The sequence below is a fragment of the Nannospalax galili genome, unplaced genomic scaffold (genome assembly GCF_000622305.1).
Source record: "Nannospalax galili isolate Female #2095 unplaced genomic scaffold, S.galili_v1.0 scaffold740, whole genome shotgun sequence".
NCBI classification, from domain to species: Eukaryota; Metazoa; Chordata; class Mammalia; order Rodentia; family Spalacidae; genus Nannospalax; species Nannospalax galili.
In genome coordinates, this window is record NW_008345503.1 from 368,139 (window position 1) to 388,209 (window position 20,071).

Below are 20,071 nucleotides of genomic sequence, written 5' to 3' on the forward strand. Positions count from 1 at the left end.
TATTTGAGGAGGAAGCATGGAAACTTACATCATGTTAATTGGTAGAGGTGATAAAGATTACCATTGAAATCTACCCGATGACTTTATAGACATACACAGGAGCCAAGCATGCAAGTGCAACTGATTATGACTAGTAATAATCAGATACATACAGATTAGAGATGCATGTGCCAACATCTCAGTGTTAGTAGCAAAAACAATGAGTCTGGGGGAACCACCATTGCTTCCTGATCCTTTGCATCCAGACCAACCCAGTTCCTTCTCGGGTCCCCAGGAGCCCTCTGGACCTAGCCCTGCCCTCACCTCCCTCTGCTTCCCTGTGCTTGCATGACCTGCAGGCCTCTCTCCGGGTTACATCAATCACTCTCTCAGTGCCTTGACTCCCCCAGCCCCATTCACCCTCCCATCTTCCCCCAACGGTCTCTCCTCCTAGCCTGGGTCCTGTCCCATTCTTTGTCTTGGTGCCCCAGACCACACGGGAACCACCACTGCTTCCTGATCGTTTGTATCCAGACCAACCCAGTTCCTTCTTGGGTCCCCAGGAACACTCTGGGCCTGCCCCCTCCCTCCTCCATTTAATTTTTTTTTTTTTTTTTAAAGAAAAAAGGTGTATAATATTATACTTTAAAAAACTGTTCATGGTCTGGATATGATAGCTCACACCTATAATCTTGACACTTGGGAAGCTGAGGGAGGAAGACCACAAGTGTGAAGTCAGATTGGGCTAAATAGTGTCTTGAGGCCAGCCTGGGCTACATAGCAAAACTCTAGCTCAAAGAAAGAAGGGGTGGGAGTTGAAGAGAAAGAGGGACTGAAAGTTCATTGAACATTTGTAGACATTACTCGTATCTGGAAATGTCAATCCATTCCTTAGAATTAAAAATACATCCATTGCCACAATGCATGAAATTCAAATATTAGAAAATAATGAAAGAGGAACAAGTTATTGCTCCGCCCATCCCAAAAGAAACCTCTATTAACTTTCTGGTCAAAGAAGAAATTAAACCCAGTCTTCAGAATATCCAAAAAAATAATATAAATGGAAATACCCTACAGTTCAAATCTGCGTGTGTTGGTGAGTATGGACAGCCACACATATAACTGTTACCACTTGGGGCTGCAGAGATGGCTCAGTGGTTAAGAGCACTCACTGCTCTTGCAGAGGATCTGGGTTCGATTCCCAGCACCTATGGTGGCTAACAACCATCTGTAACACCAGTTCTAAGGAATCTGACACCCTCATGTGACCTCCACAGGCACTGCACAAACATAAGTGCATTTTCACGTGTTCAGGCAATACACTTGTACTAGTTACTTTTCTGTCACTGTGATAGGAATGCTGACCAAAGCAATTTATAGAAGGAAGACTTTTTTTGAGCTTACAGTTCCAAAGGGGCAAGGGTCCATCATGGCAGGGAGGCATGACGGCAGAGGTGGCTGGAAGAGGAGTGAAAACTAGCCTCTACATCTTCAAGCAGGCACAGGAGGGAAGAGAGTGACTCAAGATCTGGCAAGGCTTAAGAACTCTCTAAGCCCACTCCCTGTGATGTGCTTCCTCTAGCACGGCCACACTTCTAAGACCTCCAAAACAGTGCCACCAACTGGGGACAAAATGTCTACATATTTGGAGCCTATGGGGGACATTCTCATTCAAACCATCACATTCCACCCCCTAGCCCCAATAGGCTCATGACCATATAAAATGTAAAATGCATTTTGCCCAACCTTAAAAGTCCCCATAGTCTTTGCCAGTCTCAATACTACTCAGAAGTCTGTAGTCCAAAGTCTCTTCTGAGACTCAGGGCAATCTCCTAACTTTAAGCCCCTGTGAAGTCAAAAGACAAACTACATATCCTAATATACAGTGGAACCAAATATACATTATCATTCCCAAAAGGAGGTAATGAGGAAATACCCAACTAAAACAAGACTGAAAACCAGCAGAGCAAACACCAATCCAGTAACTCTATGTCTGACTTCTGGGACTTTACTTCCAAAGGACTTAGATGGCTCAGCCTCTCCAGCTTTGCTGCATGCATCTCTTTCTTGGGCTGGTACCACTCCCTGTATGCACATGTCTCACATGTGACACATGTCTCACAGCTCCAACATCATGAATGTCTTCTTGGGGTCTCCATTGCCGACCAGGCTTCACCTTCACAGCTTCACGTAGTAGCCTATCAGGGCCTTCTGTATGCAGGGGAACCCCTGCTGTACATTGCCTGGCCTCCCCGGCTCTCTAAAACCTCAGAGGAAAAACTGATGACCCCTTCATTCTTGCATCTTCCATGCCTATAAAGCCAGCACTGCCAACTCTGGCTGCAACTTTGGGATAGACCGCAGCCTGCTTTATCCATTTTAGAAGCTTTTCTCTTCAATGACCCCACAGCATTTTTTTTTTTTCACAAGTTGGAGGCATAACAGGGTGTGTTGTTGCCCTGGAGGCACTCTCTCCATTGTTTAAGTATAAATCTCTAGGCCTCTCCTTAATCACTTTAATCTCCTTATCAAAGGGAGCCTCTCCAGCACATGCCTGGATTCCAATATTTGTCTTCCTAGTGCTCTTTTTCAATCCAAACTGTACATTCTATATTTCTTTCTGCCCTGTTTGCTCTTTTTCACTGTAGATCTGCATAATAGTCACCATTAATAGCCACACCATTTCTATGTTAGGCTGTCTTGAAATTTCTTCTGGGAGAGAAATTAGTCCATTGATTTTCAACTTAGTCTCAGGCAAGTTTTTTGGCTGTGGGCAGACCCCTGCCAGACTCTTTTCCAAAATACCCCAATTGCTGCTTAAGTCCTTATTTCCCTCTGGAACTACATTGTTCTCAGCACTTCTTTCTTCCAGGCCCCTACTACAATGGCCTGTTAAGCTCTGCCTACAGCAGTCAACCACTTTTCTAGGCCAAATTTCCAAAGTCTTCTACATTCCTCCAAAACCCCACATGGTCAGGTTCCTCACAGCCAACACCCCACTCCGGATGTACCAATACTGTATTAGTTACTATTCTGTTGCTGTGATAGAAACACTGACCAAAGCAATTTATAGAAAGAAGAGTTTATTTAGCTTATGGTTCCAAAGGGGCAAGAGCCCATCATGGCAGGAGGCATGGTGGCAGAGGTGGCTGGAGGAGGAGCAGAAGCTAGGCCCTACATCTTCAAGCAGGCACAGGAAGCAAAAGACTGGACATCTAGAAAGGCTTAAGAACTCTCTAAGCCTGCCCCCAATGACATGTTTCCTCTAGTATAGCCATACTTTCTAAGACCTCCCAAACAGCACCACCAACTGGGGAAAAAAATGTCCAAATACTTGGAGCCTATGGGGGACATTCTCATTCAAACCATCACAACACCAATACACATAAAATAAAAATAATAAAAAAAAATTTTCTGGCCTGAGAGAACTCTTTTTGTTATGACTAAACTGATGGACAAAAGGAAATTCTGCCTTTTGCTGACAGTCCTGTCTCTGCAGGGCCTCAGCCCTGTCCTGGTCCAGCCCTGACCCCTGTGCACAGTGGGTCCTCTCTGGGCACTGAGGAAGCAGCAAAGGGGGTGACAGGAGCAAGCAGCAGGAGTATGACCTCCTGGATTAACCCAGGCTTCTCTACCCCAGCAACTGAGCCACCAACAAAGGGTATCAGGAGCAAGCAGCAGGTGTGGGCCCTCCTAGGTCACCCCGGGCCTCTGAGCCACCAACATACAGAATCCAGACAAGGACTGGGAAGGGAAACTGGGGACAGGCCTCTGCAAAAGCCAGAGTCCCAAGGCAGAGCAGAACCCTGGGTCTGCAGATCAAGCCCCCTCAGAGGGAGACACCTCTCACAAGGTTCTTCTTTCAAAGCCACAGAGCCTCTCAGAGGAGAGGCAGGGGAGGGCAAGAGACACACGGAAGACCCAAGAAAGGAAAACCACACAGAAAAAAACTCAAAACATGAGTCCAATAAATGTTTGTTGAATGAATGAATGAATGAATCCAAAGGCTCTTCACTACAAACAGCACTCATCCATCCAACAGAGAAGCCAGGAGACACTCCTTGACCCCTGTGGCATCTGTGGAGCCCACACTGTGTGGCTGGGACCCTCAGACCTTACCACCAGTGTGCCTGGGCATGTGTGCACATATGCAGACACACAGGTGTCTCTTTGCACATGTGCACCCTTTATGGCCCTGGGGCTCATCCCACCTTCCATGGTTCTATGCCTCTTTGGCCCTGCTGCTGGCCCCATCTCTAGTGGCACACCACCACCAGGGCTGCTGCACAGCACCTCAGTGAGGTCATCCATGACGGCGGTCTCTTTAGCGTCAAGCAGGTTGAACTCTCTTGTGAAGAGAATGAAGTGGATATACAGTGTATTCAAGTGACTGTGCAGCTCGAGGGCCAAGGTCGTCTTCAAGTGGGCCCTGTAGATGTGGTCCAGCACATGACACAGGTACGTGCAGATCTTTCCCAAAGACATGAAGGAGCTGGGGAATTCTCTGCCGTATTTTGTGGGGAAGACATCTTCATTGGTCACTGGTTTCTGCACAGAGCTCATCACAAGTCAGCATACTGGGGGCCGTGCACTTGGCCTTCTTCCCCCTTTCGTCATACCAGTAGTAGTGTTGTACATGGCCATTATCCAACACATCTCTCCTGTGCAAAATTCTGAGATTGTGCTATACTGCAGGTGGATGTGGTGAAAAAACATTGTGTTGCTGGCCAGCCACTCATTGAGGTTGACCTCTAGGGGCAGCACTACCATCTCCTCGAACTCAAGTCAGTGAGCCTTGACGTGGTGTGCTCCGGCTCCAGGTAAACTTTGTTCTCTACAGTTGGTGTCTTGCCGTTTGGCTTAGCTTTAGGCTTCCCCAGGAGCCATTCCATCCCTCGAGCCTCACTCAGCCTCAGCCCCTCCTGTGGCCGGAAGTAAACCATATATATTTTTTTAATTTTCATAGCCCCAAATCACCTCTTAAGAGGTTACAGAATAATAAAATCAGCCTAAACAATTCATATACATAAAGATAAAGATAAAAGCAGACACAAATTTAGTAGAAAGCATGAAAAAGAAAGCCAGTATTGGTAAGTATACTCAAGAAGTGATTTTTTTTTGAAAGGCCAATGAAACAAAGATAACATTGGCTAGCTTAATTAAGAGGGAAGGAAAGAACTTGCTGGTGCAGAAGACTGAAAATGAAAAGTGACAAACAGCAGCAGATGCAGAGGAAATTAAAGGAATCATGAAGAGTGCTTTGTGAACTTTTCAGCAAGTCAGACAGTCTGGCTGAAATAAATGATTTTCTAAGAACACATGAATCACCAACAATTCATACCAGAAGAACACTGCTAGACAAATAATACACATGGAGGAAAGGAAGGTTATCAAAGAATTTTCCATATGCTTTTTATATGTTAAAGAGGCTTTTCAAATCAAGGAAGAAAAGATGAATTGATTTAAATATTATTGCAACAACCAATTAACAATTTGGAAATTTAGCTATATACCATGTTTCTTTCACCAGAAATAAGTTCCAGATCAGATATTAAGTGTTCAAAACCGAAATGCCCACATCAAACTTCAGTAGAAAACAAATACAAATAAATTTATTTATCTCTTGATGTGGGAAACTTTTTATAGTCACACAATAAGATCCAGATTATTTAAAGAGAAAAAATGATGAACATGTTTACAATAAAAAGAATTTAAGATTATGGCTGGATATGATGGTATAGTCTTGTAATCTAAGCACTTAGGAGGTTAAAACAGAAGGGTTCTTGTTTTGTTTTTTTTTTCAAACACAGGCTTAGTAAAAGTTTATTCACATAAAGTTTAATTATTCAAGTTAATGAAAATATCAAAAACTTTGAGTTAGTGTATGGCATCGGAAATGTAATCTTTGTCGCAAATAATACAGTACTTGGGTTTCCATTTTCCACAAGCTATGCTGCAGAAAGAGCAATTGCATTAAATCTTGATTCACCAAGGTCACGTTCCATAAACTTCTTGCAAACTTCCATGGCACCTCTAGCAATGTTTCATCACCAGTTTCCCCATGGTTAATTGAAAATGGTTTCTGCCCATCTAATTCATAGAGATGCACATCTACATGAACTAATTCAATAAAGTGAAGATCTACTTTTTCATCTGTACTTGGTGCCTCAGTCTGACCTTCATGGGCACTGGTCTCATGAGGAACTCGAATAGCATCATAGTTCTCCAGGTATTTGGCTCATTCTTCAGGGCTCGTTGACACAGACTCCTCCAGGAACTTTTTCAAGGTTGATTCAGATTCAAAACGTATCTTGTCTTTGTTGTTCGCAATGGCATGGATCAGTCCATTCGTTCCACAGGTGCTGCTGATGGTTGGCTTCATGAAATATACTGATGATGTAACATCTTGTCCCTCAGATTTTATTTTTCCTTCCTCTTCTGTTCTGAATACTTCATACTTTTCTGTAGTAGGGAAGAGAAGTAACACTGCACACACTGGTCTTGGTATCATGCTAAGAAGTTCAGGATCCATCCCATACACATCAACAAATTGCCAGTTGGGATGCAGGCTTAATTGTTTGAGAAACTGGTTGGTGACCTCAGGGTTGGCCTCCAGCGGCAACCAGCACTGACCCTCCATGGCCGCTCCTCAAACTGCTCTCCAGCTCTTGGATTCTTAGTTTTGATCGGTTTGAGGTACATAGTGAGACACTGACTTAAGAGAAAAAGAATCAAGGGGTTGGAGAAATGGCTCAGCAATTAAGAGCATTGTCTGCTCTTGCAGAGGACATGGATTCAGTTCCCAGCACCCACATGGCAGCTAACAACCATCTGTAATTCCAGTTCCAGGGCATCTAACACCCTTCTGACCTCCATAGGCATTGCATGACATGGATGCACTTATATACATGCAGGCAATACATTCATACACATAAAATTTTTTTTTTTTAAAGAATTGAGTCTGGTATGATAGAAAGCCTGTAATCCCAGCAATTGGGAGGCTGAGGCAAAAAGATATGGAATTTAAGGTCATCTTTAGCTACATTATGAGTTGGCTTGCTTTATGAGGTCTTCTCTCAAAAACACCAAACATAGAGCAACAACAACAGAAAACACCCCAAAAATAACAAACAAGAAAAAATTAACTTTCCCCATTAAAAATAGTACTACATTTGGCTGGGGTTGTAGCTCAGTTGGTAGAGAATTTGCCTGGATTCTCATCACCACATAAACTGGGCATGATGGCATGCACCTATAATCCTAGCACTTGAGAGGTGGAAGAGATATGAGGATCAGAAATTCAAGGTCCTCTCTGGCTATATAGCAAGTTCCTGGCCAGTTTAGGCTTCATGAGACCTTATCTCAAACTCAGATAAATACATGGAAGGAAGGGAGGGAGGGAGGGAGGGAGGGAGGGAGGGAAGGAAGGAAGGACTGTGCTGTGAGCACTGCAGTTTCTCTCCTTGTTGCTGTGATAAAATACCCTGACAAAAGCATCTTAAGAGAGGGAGGGTATGAGGTAACAGTCCATCATGGCAGGGCAGTCACAGCATCGTCGGTCAAGGAACAGTGATCATCAAAGGCTTGTGCTCAGTTCACTTTCTCCTTTAAAAGGAGTTCAGGTTCTCAGTCCAGGTTCTCAGCCTACAGAATGGTGCTACCCAAGTGGGAGAGTCTCCTCACTTCAGTCAACCTAATGCAGATAGTTCTCTACAGGCATGCCCTAAGCCCATCTTCCAAGTGATTCTAGATCATAAATTGACAGTAGTTAAGCTGAGATTAACTATTATAGTAATCAAGCCCCCCCTCAAAAAAAGACATTTATATTTATCACACATGGCAAATAAAGAGCTAAATTCTTTATCAAGTATTCTAACCAATTCCTTTTTTAAAAATCTCTCTTCCCCAAATAAAAATACAGTATAACTTTTAGTAAAATGGTTAATCAGAGCTAGTACTCTGACTTATTTTTTGTGGGAGTAGGAAGTAGTTTAATGTTTTTTAGGGCAATTTGGCAATATTTATGAATTTTCAATGTATGTTCTCTTTGGTTCAGTGTTTCTACTGTTAGAAATTTCATTGCAGTGAACGTGGGCAGGAATGGTTACCTTTGTGTTGCTGATAAAACCAAAGCTCCAGGTTCCACCTATGTGTCTGTGGACGGGGCTAAGACAGTGCATTCGGTGGCATCATGGCAGGGGCGAGGGGGATTCTGTGCAGCCTTCAATAAGAATGGCAGAAACCAAATGTGAAAGAAGCTCTCAGACACAGTATCAGCTAGGAAACAAGAGACGGTGTCCACACTGATCTGAAAAATGGTATCTGGGAAGATTCATAATATACTTTTAACAGTAGTTACATTGGAGCAGAAAGACTAAGTATAGCACTGATCAGACAAATGCTCTTCCTTCCTTTGCTAGTGTTTTATACTGAGACCTTTCAAGTGTACGTATCACCTAATTTATTTTTTAAATGATGTAAGACATAGGAACCAAACACACACAACTTTTTTAAGTAAGCTAGGGATTTTTAAAGTTTACATTGTTTGATTTCCAGCTTGCCATCTCTAATTAGAACTAACACATTGAGTTAAATTTAGCCCAAAGCAGAGGTTAAACTGCTTTGGTTAAACTGTATTGCCTTTTACCCTAGCAAATACATACATTCATTTGAATTTTCTGAAATATTGAACACAGTGCATTAATTCCCTAGGCTGGGAGAGCTCAGAAGGGCCAGGGGAACCCAGGGCAGGAACTATCATGAGGAGCACAGGCCTGGGGCCAGTGGATGCATACTGCTTGCTGGCTGCTTGCTGCTGGCCCCTAGCTACCAGGAACCATCTAGCTGTGTTAACCTGAGCCTGGGCTATCTCCTCTGTAAAATGAGACTGTTGGCTTTAAGAAGGTGGTAAAAAAAATCCCCTTTAGCAACCAAATTCTGTGACTCATGTATATTTTAATCTCTGAGCTTTCAGTGGCACTAAAGCAACTTATCAGCATAGCAGGCTGTTAATGGAAAGGACGTTCTTCACATTGTATTTTCAGAGGCCAGAAGCAGCATCATGCTAGTGATGCCTTGTTGGGATGGCTGTACCTTCTTGACTCCCTGGGCCTTCTCTCAGGACAGCAGCATCTTCTGTCTTCTTTTATTGACATTATCTCTGCTCCTGCCTTATAGTACAAGGGGAATATGTTTGATGTTGCTCAGCAGATTTCAGGATAAGCCAACTATCATCTTAGGACTAGTGTCCAATATAGGTCATTCTTTGAAACTATTTTCTGGATACATCTGTCTTCTGTAACTTTTATTTTCCCCTAATTGAGCATGTCATCTATATGGGGCTGCAAGTGTGTTCTGAATTCTGGTATATCTCAGATTCTGGGAACTGACTTGAAACAAGATCATGAAGCTTCTCAGTAAAGACACAGCTGAGTCACAGGGAAAGGAGGTGTTTTGCAAGGACCTAATTCTCAGACCTTGTTCAGCTCTGTTCTGTAGTAACTCTGCATTTGGATCAGCCAGATTACTATCAGACCTTGGCAAAAGTGACCACTTTAGAATTTCCTGATGTCAGACGTGGTTGTCATTTGGGTTTCTATTTCTAATTCATGCAAAACTGAGTAAATAATATGAAATATACTTTGGCAAGTTAGTTAGGTGGGAGACATTATCAAAACAATTAAGTAAAATGCAGTCACATTGTCAATAAACAGGAAATAAGAAATTCAAAATCACTGACTCCTGGGAGTTGATATATTTATGACATCTTTCAGCTTTTAATGGGAGAATGGCAAGTAAATAAATAAGAGCATTCCAGTTTTCCTTTGTTAAGGACCAAAGCCAGGAGTGGTGCTACATACCTTTAATCCCAGCATTTGGGAGGCAGAGGTGGGTGGATCTCTGTGAGTTGGAGACCAGCCTGGTCTACATAGTGAATTTCAGGTCAGCCAGGGCTACATGGTGAAGTAATGTTTTCTCTGTGCCACTTTCCCCTCAGTGTGTTTCTTCACTGTGGTGATTTAAACAGCTAATGGAGCATCTGCAGTGACTGTTTTACATGGGAGGACAGGCACTTCTGTTCTTGCAGCTGAGTCACAGGGAAAGGAGGTGTTTTGCAAGGACCTAATTCTCAGACCTTGTTCAGCTCTGTTCTGTAGTAACTCTGCATTTGGATCAGCCAGATTACTATCAGACCTTGGCAAAAGTGACCACTTTAGAATTTCCTGATGTCAGACGTGGTTGTCATTCGGCTTTCTATTTCTAATTCATGCAAAACTGAGTAAATAATATGAAATATTCTTTGGTTAGTTAGGTGGGTGAGAGACTTAAAACAAACAAGTAAAATGCAGTCACATTGTCAATAAACAGGAAATAAGAAATTCAAAATCACTGACTCCTGGGAGTTGATATATTTATGACATCTTTCAGCTTTTAATGGGAGAATGGCAAGTAAATAAATAAGAGCATTCCAGTTTTCCTTTGTTAAGGACCAAAGCCAGGAGTGGTGCTACATACCTTTAATCCCAGCATTTGGGAGGCAGAGGTGGGTGGATCTCTGTGAGTTGGAGACCAGCCTGGTCTACATAGTGAATTTCAGGTCAGCCAGGGCTACATGGTGAAGTAATGTTTTCTCTGTGCCACTTTCCCCTCAGTGTGTTTCTTCACTGTGGTGATTTAAACAGCTAATGGAGCATCTGCAGTGACTGTTTTACATGGGAGGACAGGCACTTCTGTTCTTGCATGCCTGAGCCCCTCCTGTGGCTGAGGGTTCACGTATGTTCCCTCAATGTGGATTCACCCTTGACTTCTTAGAGCCTCTCCTGCTTCTCAGCATCTCACACACCTTTCACTAGCTACAAGAAAAATCAGCCAAACAGGACAACAAAAACTCTGCTTCAGTCACTCTTCAAGTACATGTATTTTAGATTTATTTAATTTTTTAAAATTTTATTTGTTTATTGTGGGGGGGCACTCATGTGGAGGTCAGAGAACTGTTTGTAGGAATGTATTCTTTCCTTTCATCATGTGGGTTCTGGGAATTGAACTCGGGTTGTCAGGCTTGGCAGTAACTACCTTTACCCGCTCCTGAGCCATCTTACTGGCCCTCCTTTTAGCTTTTAAAAAATGTTGTGGTACCACCTTTAATTTTAGCGCTCAGGAGACAGAGACCGATGGATCTTTGTGAGCTCCAGGCCACCCATAGTGAGACCCTTTCTCAAAACAACAAAAAAAAAGTGCTAAGAAAGTAATGTTTATCTGAGGATCTTGTTCAAATGCAGACTATGGTTCAGCTGTTCTAAGGTGAGGCTGGCATTCTTTGTTGGTGGTAAGTACCTATAGGAAATTCCCATCTAAAACACCTGGGAGAGGCCCACAGTCCTTGTCCCAAGCCATATTTTGACTTTAGAGAACTTCCTCTTGACTTGAATGTGCTGATGATTGAGTGTGTAAGCAGTCCGAAGATGCAGTGAGGGTGTGATTAGTAGTTCTTGCATACGCATAGGCAGAATGGGATGAGGAAGGTTAGCAGGGTTCAGAGTGAATGGTGTTCAGAAGGTGAGCAAGGAGCTCACAAAGCTGGCTGTATTTACCCGGCTTCAGGCATTGGGTTGGGTGAGTAGGGTCAGCTGCAGAAACACAGGTTACCTGGGGAGACGGCAGGGCTGAAGCACAGCAGCTGTTTAACATCTCCCAACAGCATGCCCGCATTCACCACTAGAAGCATAGGAAGGTTTTGTGTCCAAAAGATGGGTGAGAAATGGTATTTTCAACAGGCATGTGGCAATTGCCCAATTGGGAATTCACCACATGAGCAGTGATGATTTGTGTGACACTTACCTTCTACAAATATTGTGTTTATCTACCTTTTGGGACTCCATTTAGGTACACTTTCTGGTCAGTAGTTTTCCAGAATTTTCTTACTAGCTTTTGCATTTCAGGTTCCCTGAAGTACCTCTGCTTTTTTATTTCTGTTTGAAGGATTATAACAGGACCACAGGCAGTCATGGGAGAAGTTGGCATCTAAAGAATGTGTCATCCGACATAGCTTCCTTACCATCTCTTTATGGCGGCTGAATTAGATGAAGATACATGGTGCTCCAACTAGATAGACTTTCTGAAATGTCACAGGAACACTTGTGAGGATATCTGGGGCTGTTGGATTCAGCCTTCTCTTTGTCCAAAGTGGTTCTCTTTGTTATATTTTTAGTTGACCTGCCCACAAACCAAACCAAATTTCTCTGAAAGGAAAGAAGGTAAAATCAGCTGACTGGAGGGAAGTTTTACCAAGGCATTCATATATCCAAGGGGGCAAGACCCATTGTGTGTGTGGCACTGGAGCACCTAGCAGCTTCCCAGAATGGCTGTGATTTTCACTTCAGAGACAGGAAACTGAGGTTCCAAGAGATAAAGACCCTGGCCTGAGGTTATCAGTTATGAATTTGAGACTGGATTTTAACTCAAAACCTATGCCAGACCTCAGATAATTATGGTTTGAGTTCTCTAAACACTGGACACTATTCAAAGCATTTTATTTTTATTGTTAGTGGGATGGGAGGTGAGTTCCTATGGAAGTCAGAGGACAACTTTGTGGAGTCTGTGCCCTCCTTCCACCTTTAGGTGGTTTCTGAGATTGAATTCAGGTCTCCAGGGTTGCTGGGTGAGTGCCTTTACCTGCCAAACTATGTCATTGGTCCTTGAGGTAGTTTTTAAAGAACAAAACAATAAGAACATTATTCAAGGGCTGCCTTTTCTGCAGAGAAAGCTTTGTATCTCAACATGCCTGCTGTGTTATTTCCTTCAACCTTTGTTTAAAACCTGCCATAACTGTATGTGATGGTGATGCCCTTTTTTGTCAGGACCAACAATATAAAGCAATAGCTGGGTGTGCTGGTGTTCAGCACTTAGGAAGTAAGGGCAGGATCATCAGAAGTTCAAGGCCAACCTCAGCTGTATAAGGAGTTTGAGGCCAGCTTAGCCTACATGAAATTCTCTCTCTCAATTGTGTTTCACAGTTAGGGAGTATAGTTTAGTGGTGAAGTGTTTTCCTAGCAACACACACACACATGCATGCACACGTGTGCACGCGCACACACACACACACACCACTTCACTGTGGTTGGTCTTAGTCTATTAAGTTTTAAGCTCTCCTCTAGGGATTTCTGTTTTATGGTTCCAGTTCTCTCCCTGTTCATCTGAAATCCATTTGAATCCTGTTTCTAGGGGTAGGAGTCCTTCTAGGATTCCTGGGAGCAGGGACAGAGTTGGGTACACTAGGATCACATGCATGTCAGCTGCACTTCTGGTGCTGGAGCTGAGGGGAGATTACTGCTCCAGTTGCAGTCACTGTAATCCAGTCCTGTTCAATATTGCATGCTCTGTGGGTTGCCATAAACTTGGTACAAATTGGAGTGCTGATAGAGCACAAAATGAAGGGCCCTGCCTGAATGTTGCTTTTGTTTTGTGTTTAACAAATTAGTATGTTGACATTTGTCTCTGATGGGTTTCATTATTTGCTGAAAGGGTTTTAGGAGGTTTGACAGCATGAATGGTTTGTCCTGCAGACTTTTGAGAATTGATAAAAGCATCTTTGTTTGTTGTACAAAAGGACAACAGATATCTTATTGATAGACACATTAAAAGGGATGGCTTGTGTCACTGCAATATAAAACAAACCAAGAAAATCACTTTTGCATTGCTACTTGTGCTTTTATATGATTTCTTTCCTTTTATTTTTGGTTAAAGAAGCATTTCATTCATCTCAATAACAAGTGAAGAACAATTCGTGGTCTTTTAGTAAATTTAAAATATGAGTTTCTTTATAATTTATGTACATATTATTTAGGCCAAGTGATTTCAAACATCATGAATTCAGTTGTTTTGTGAGATTTACAGTAACCATTCCACATCCCCAGATCACACAGAGGCAAGGTAGTGTGACCAGCCTATGACTCAAGAAACCAAGAGTTAACATCTGGAAAAGAAAAAGTAAAAGTTTTGATTTATATTTCTGTTTTAATCAAAACAGTAAAAATGCATGTTCTTTGTCATTTCTATAGTTATATTTGGTGGGGGGGCAGCTTTGGTGTTCACATATCCCTTCCCTCTGCGTGTCATTGAGCCCTTTTCAGAAAGCTGTTCATTCCACGTTTTTGCCCCCACTGTATTAAGACCTATATCATAAAGTATGTTCTGGAAAACACATGCAAATACGCAAGACTTCCAGTAAAAGCCATGATGGAAAACTACAAATAATGAAATCTATCAGTGATCAGATAATAACACCCATCACTAACAACTGCCAACACTCAGACTAAAGCAATCAAACACTATGAGGAGCCATCCATCATCCCTGTCGTCTCTGCAGAAAAGGGGGAAGCTGAGGCACTGCTGAGGATCGGAGGGAGCCGCAGAGAATGCAGTAGGAGGTCGAGAAAAGTAACCTGGCATTTCTGCTGTGAAAGTGGAGGGCCTGACACTTTGTAGACCACCAGCATGTACTTCCTGAAAGAATGAATGATTCACTATCACTTTCCACATGCTGTGTCCTGTTTGTCCAGCACAGTCTTGGACTCACAATACATGATCTGGCATACAGTCACTTTATAAACACAGATGCAGAGCTGGGCTCCTGTGTGCATTTCCCAGTGGCATTGGAAGGAAGGGATGGGCTCTGCAAGCTGCTAGCTTGCTGGTCCAGGCCAGTCTTTTCCTCTTTCTAAGCCTGTTTTCTCAACTGAAAGGGAAAGGGCCCACCACTTTCATAAAGCTGTTAAGACTTGATGACACAGAGAGAAAAGATGGATGTTAAGGCCATTTAGAATTGAAAGGGCTTTACTAATTGAAGGGCTATCCTTTTGAGAAAGTTCATTTCCTAAGGAAAATACAGGCAGCTTTGTTAATGACATCACAGGACTTTCAAATCAGTCACCCTTGTTTCCTCGGGCTCAGGTACAGCCAGGGTGTGTGTGTGTGTGTGTGTGTGTGTCCATGCATGTGTAAGTGTCCATGTATGTATTCCAGACAGTCTTCTTCTGTGATGTCTATTTCTGATGTGTCCCTTCACCTCAGGGTCCATTGGACAGAGGAGAAAAACAAAGAACTGAGAGATCTAGTGGTTGGTCCTGGCAGAGGTGTAGACAGTGTTGGCTTCAGACAACAGCAAGAAAAATGTATTCTGCTGTTGGGTTGTTTTCTGTGGGAAGAGGTATGAGAGGCAAAGGATATCTGGCTTTGCACCACTTACACATGCATAGGCACTTACACAGACAACACCACACACACACACACACACACACACACACACACACACACACAAGCCTGCCCTGAGCTACCTCCTGCTTTCTGACCTACCTCCCAAGCAGGATAGCTACTCTGTGGATGCCCTTCTCCCAAGACTGGGTACAAACTCCTCCAGGTCACTAACCAAAGTACAGTTAGCTTTGTGAAGACAACATGGGCATCCTAGAAAGCTGGGACAAGGATTAGTCTCAGCCTGCTCTGAGCCTCAGTTTCCATATTTGCTCTTTGGAGTTGGGAGTCATACCAAACAGCTTCCAAGGATTTTTTTAGCTCTAAGATTCTTTGAACTCTGAGTTTCTTCCTTTCCAATTTATGGAAATTATTTTCCCCACTTTTCCTGCGAGGGGAAGTAGAAGACACCAGGCTGTCTCTGATGACTGCCAAAGTGGCTGTTTTTTAGTGGAAAGTCGGCTTCCTTCTCGGGTTGCAGAAGCTCCCAGAGAACAGAGAAGCCCACTGTTTTCTCTCTAGCTTTTTTTGACGTCATTTGCCTGTGGGTGGGTTACAGTCCACCACCACTTCTCCAACCACAATAAATTTTATTGCATAGATTTAAAAGACACACCTTAGTGTGGCTCTTAAAGAAGCAGGTTAGCCCAGGGGCTCTGCCACTAAGCTGTGGTAGAGGGTTGGTCCAGTCTCTGGCCACTCCCAAAGTACATCCTGCTGGGTGAAGTCTCTAAGCTCCCCTCTAGGCCTCCAGCCAATAAAAGTAGAATGTTCACTTTACACTAACTACCTCAACTGGGGATTTGAAGGCTCAATTCAGTGACTTGAAAGCTCTTACCAGTCTGAGAGTGGAAGATGTGGGAAGGGAAAAAGGAGCCCTACACCTGGTACTGCGCTGAGCTCTTGACTTCCATTCTTTCATTTAGCTCAGCTGTAAAATCATCACACAAAAGTCAGCTTAGAGGCCTTGGAGATTCTAGGGCTTACCAAGAAGACAGTGGTCAAGCAGAGGCAGGGGAGGGAAGGAAAACCAGACTGCCATCAGTCCCCAACAAGCCAAATTTGTTAGCCACCCAAAGTTTAAAAATCTCATTTGCAGTACACAAACACGAGGCATTGGAAATATGTTTATTTGCACAAATATTTTGCCCATTGGTGCTTTCAAATGTCAGAGTTCAGCTGAGTGATTGCAAATTTAGCTGCTAATAAATAGAGATGTTAGTCTTGTTCTAATATTTTCCTTTCTGTGTTTAAAATACTTTTGCCATCTCTCCTAGTACATTTTAGGTGATTAGTCTTATACTACAGAGTAGGTGGTAAATTCGGGGAAATGATCTCGGTTGCCAAAACAAGCAACCTTCTCCATGACATTATGGAATAAAAACACAAAACACAGTTTTGTCTTGCTGGCTCTTAGGCTTCCCCTGCCTCATAACCAGAATACCACTTGGTGAGGCACGTGTGTGGAAACCATACTACACAGAGCTGTGACTCAGGCCTAGTCTCAGAAGAACTGAGGTAATGGCTATTAATATTTTATTTCATACATTATAGTGTTTGCAAAAGCAGACATGCTGTAGTTACGGTTACACACTGGCGCTCCAACATTACCCAGTTTTTCTTTACACCAGACTTTTTCTCCACAGATGTTTTAACCTAAAAGTGAATTTCAGTGCCTTGAAATAAATGAATGCAAAAACAAGGGAAAGAATTAAACAATTAGGTAAACCATTTTAGGTAAAGAGCTGTGAAAATATCTGGCAGCTTTTACACTTAGAAAATAGTAGGAGACGCTTTCCTTTTCTTATTTATTTTCCTCCTACATGAAACCAGCCAACAGCAATAAAACATAAATTAAATTTAAATAAGTAAAGATATGATTGAAATTTCCCTTAAGGGCAATCTTTGTCAGCAGAAAGAAGGCCATCTCTTACCAAGTCACCACCTTAGTGATCAGATGCTGTGACAGCGTGACATCCATCTCAGAAGAGTTGATGGTGTGACTGAAGAGGTGTCACAGAACTGATTTCTGCCTTAAGTTTCCACAAGCTTCTCTCTTAAGTGAGTCGCCACTTTCAGGAAAAGGCTATCAGCTGGCTCTGATGCCATCAGGCTATGTAAAATGTTTTTCAGCCCTTAGGGCTGATGTAAGTTGGCTGTCAGGTAGCTCCCACTCTGGTAGGAAGGAGGCCTGCTCCCTGGGTCTGTGTTTTCTCCTGTGAGAGTGGGAAGTAGTTGGGTCTCAGAGTGGCGCTTCCACTTGAGAACCATCCCCCCATGACTTCCCTGCATCCATGCTAACTCGTCTGTGCCTGGCCATCTCCCTGCCTGTTATATGGAGACCATCCTCCTACTGGACCCCCATAGGCCTGGGGTCTGTGCATCATTGCCCCAGGTTTACTCTCCTTTCCCTGGACTAGTTTTCTTCTTCTTGCCAGTACTATCTATACTCTTGCTGCTCCTGTTTTCCCCTTTGACTTAAAGAATGTGCTTAAGCACCTGACTTTCCATCAGCCAGGCCCAGGACAGAGGGGCACTGTTCTCAGTCCAGGTATTTCTGAGGACAGAAAAGCATCATGTGCCTGGGCCCTGACTGCTGCACTTTAAAAAAATATTTTATTTATTATTTTTATTTTAAGTGTACACATATATTGCCTGCATGTATGTAAGTGCACCCATGTCATGCAGTGTCCACAGAGGCAGTGTTGGAGTCCCTGGACTGGAGTTATGGATGGTTGTTAGCCACATATGGGTGCTAGGATTCAAACCCAGGTCTTCTACAAGAGTAGCCAGTGCTCTTAAAACACTGAGCCATCTCTCTAGCCAATCCCGTCCCTCTTCCCCCCACTGTACTTTTATGTGGTGAGCTGTAGTAGAAGCTGTATATCTCTGTTGCTGGAGAAGTGTGAGTGGTTCCCTTAGATGCCACAGCAGTTCCAGCATTTCTGCAGAGGACTCAGGGAGAGAATGGTCTATTAGGATGAACTATAAAAAAGTACCAGCTTAGGGCTGGAGACGTGGCTCAGTTGGTAAACTGCTTACCACACAAGCACAAGGACCTAAGTTCCATCCCCAGCACCCATGTAAAAGCTGGGTGTGGTGGTATGCAGCTGTAATCCCAGCACTGGGGAAGCAGAACCAGGAGGATCCCTGGGTTTCACTGGCTAGCTAGTCTAGCAAAATTGGTGAGCTCTAGGTTCAGTGGAACCTTGTCACAAAAAATTAGATAGAGACCAACTAAGGAAAACACCTGCTCTTGACCTCTGGCCTCCACATGAGTGCACATGCATGTAGATGTACACACATACACACATACAAATAATGAAAAGAAAGAAGAAACTGCTCACCTTTGGGGTCTGGTCACATCAGCAGCTTCCTAAGATTGCATCTAAATGCTGAGAAGGCAGAGAGGAGGGCCAAGGTCTGCCATGATGTCCTACAAATAAGCACAATAAACTCAATAAGCTGATTTTTCATCTAGGGTATTGTGTCATACAACATCAGTGGTCTACAGAAAAGAATAATATTTTCAGTATTGTTACTTTTTTTGTGCTCTTATTTGATGACTAGTACTCGAGGTCACATTAGAAACCATTGATATCAGCCAGGTGTGATGGTACACACCTTTAATGCCAGTACTCTGGAGGCAGAGACAGGTGAATATCTGAGAGATTGAGGCCAGCCTGGTCTACGTAGTGTATATAGTGAGTTCCAGGCCAGCTGTGGCTCCAGAGAGACCCTGTGTCAAAGACGAGAAAGGAAAAAAAAACAATTGGTACAGGTAGGAGGAGGAGGGAATCATCGCCTACTGCTACCACTTCGGCCCTGGCCACTGGCCCTCTACCTTCAAACTAGTGACTTCAAATGCCCCTTGTTGTCTTCCTGACTTGAAGAACAACATCCTTGGCCAATGTTGTTAGTTTCATAGATAAGAGATCTTGGGCAGACAATGTAGCTGTCACCATTTTAGTTTTGAAATGTCATGGCAAGAAAAGAAAAAAAAAAAACACTGTTAAAAAAGAAGGGCACAATTCATTGCCCAGTGGTATTTCCATCCATGCTGTCACTGCCTACCCAGATTTCTCAGAGCAGCCGCTGGCTCCATGTCATAGCTGAATGATGTAATTTCAGTTGTAATGTAATTTTCCAGCTGGCTAGGATGGAAAAGGGGTATATTATTGCTGCATGTTTTTTACTGTCTGAAAGAAAATGACAGACACACATAGAGACAGAGAAACACACAGAGAGAGATATGGACTGGTCGTGAGTTGAGTGCATTAAACTTGAAGGACAGATCGGGGTGAGCTTCCCCATCTCTGTTCTCATTTCTGTTTACATATTTTAGTGTATGGTTTCTTCCTAAAGCCTTCTTATTCTAAGTGCTGACTCATTGCTCATTTCTGAAAATGAATGACTGTTTATGAGAAAGAAGGCTACACTAAGGTGCTATAGTCAACCTTGCCCAGCTTCCATTTAGAATCAAAACGTCAAAAACTGTCTTTCTAGGTAACCCAAAAGAGTGGGCTTTGGTTGCCAGAAGTCAGCTATGGGCTTCCTAGGAAGCATTTTGCTTTCTTGATGAAAAGGGTTAGTGTTGCTGGCATAGCACCTGCACATTTATTCTATGTTCAACGTGCAAATGATGCCTGGAGCTGCCAGTGAGCTTGTGACCATGAGGTGTCAGGTATAAGGATGAACGGGAACATGGTAAGGAGCTCTGACTGCATTGGTGACTCACTTACTTAACCAATAACCCCAGCCTCTGTCTTCTCCAAAGGTCTCCATCCCAGAGAAGAGATGCCCTATGCTATATGTGCCAGACTTAGTTGTGTTTTCTGTTACT

General features: G+C 43.2%; 1 protein-coding gene and 2 pseudogenes across 1 annotated transcript in view; 1 reads left to right on the forward strand and 2 right to left on the reverse strand.

Annotated features, from left to right (window-relative positions):
* Positions 1 to 20,071, forward strand: part of LOC103740951 (aminopeptidase O-like) — a 194,317-nt gene that overhangs the window by 159,239 nt on the left and 15,007 nt on the right.
* Positions 4,202 to 4,871, reverse strand: LOC103740949 (annotated as a pseudogene).
* On the reverse strand, positions 5,928 to 6,619 carry LOC103740948 (annotated as a pseudogene).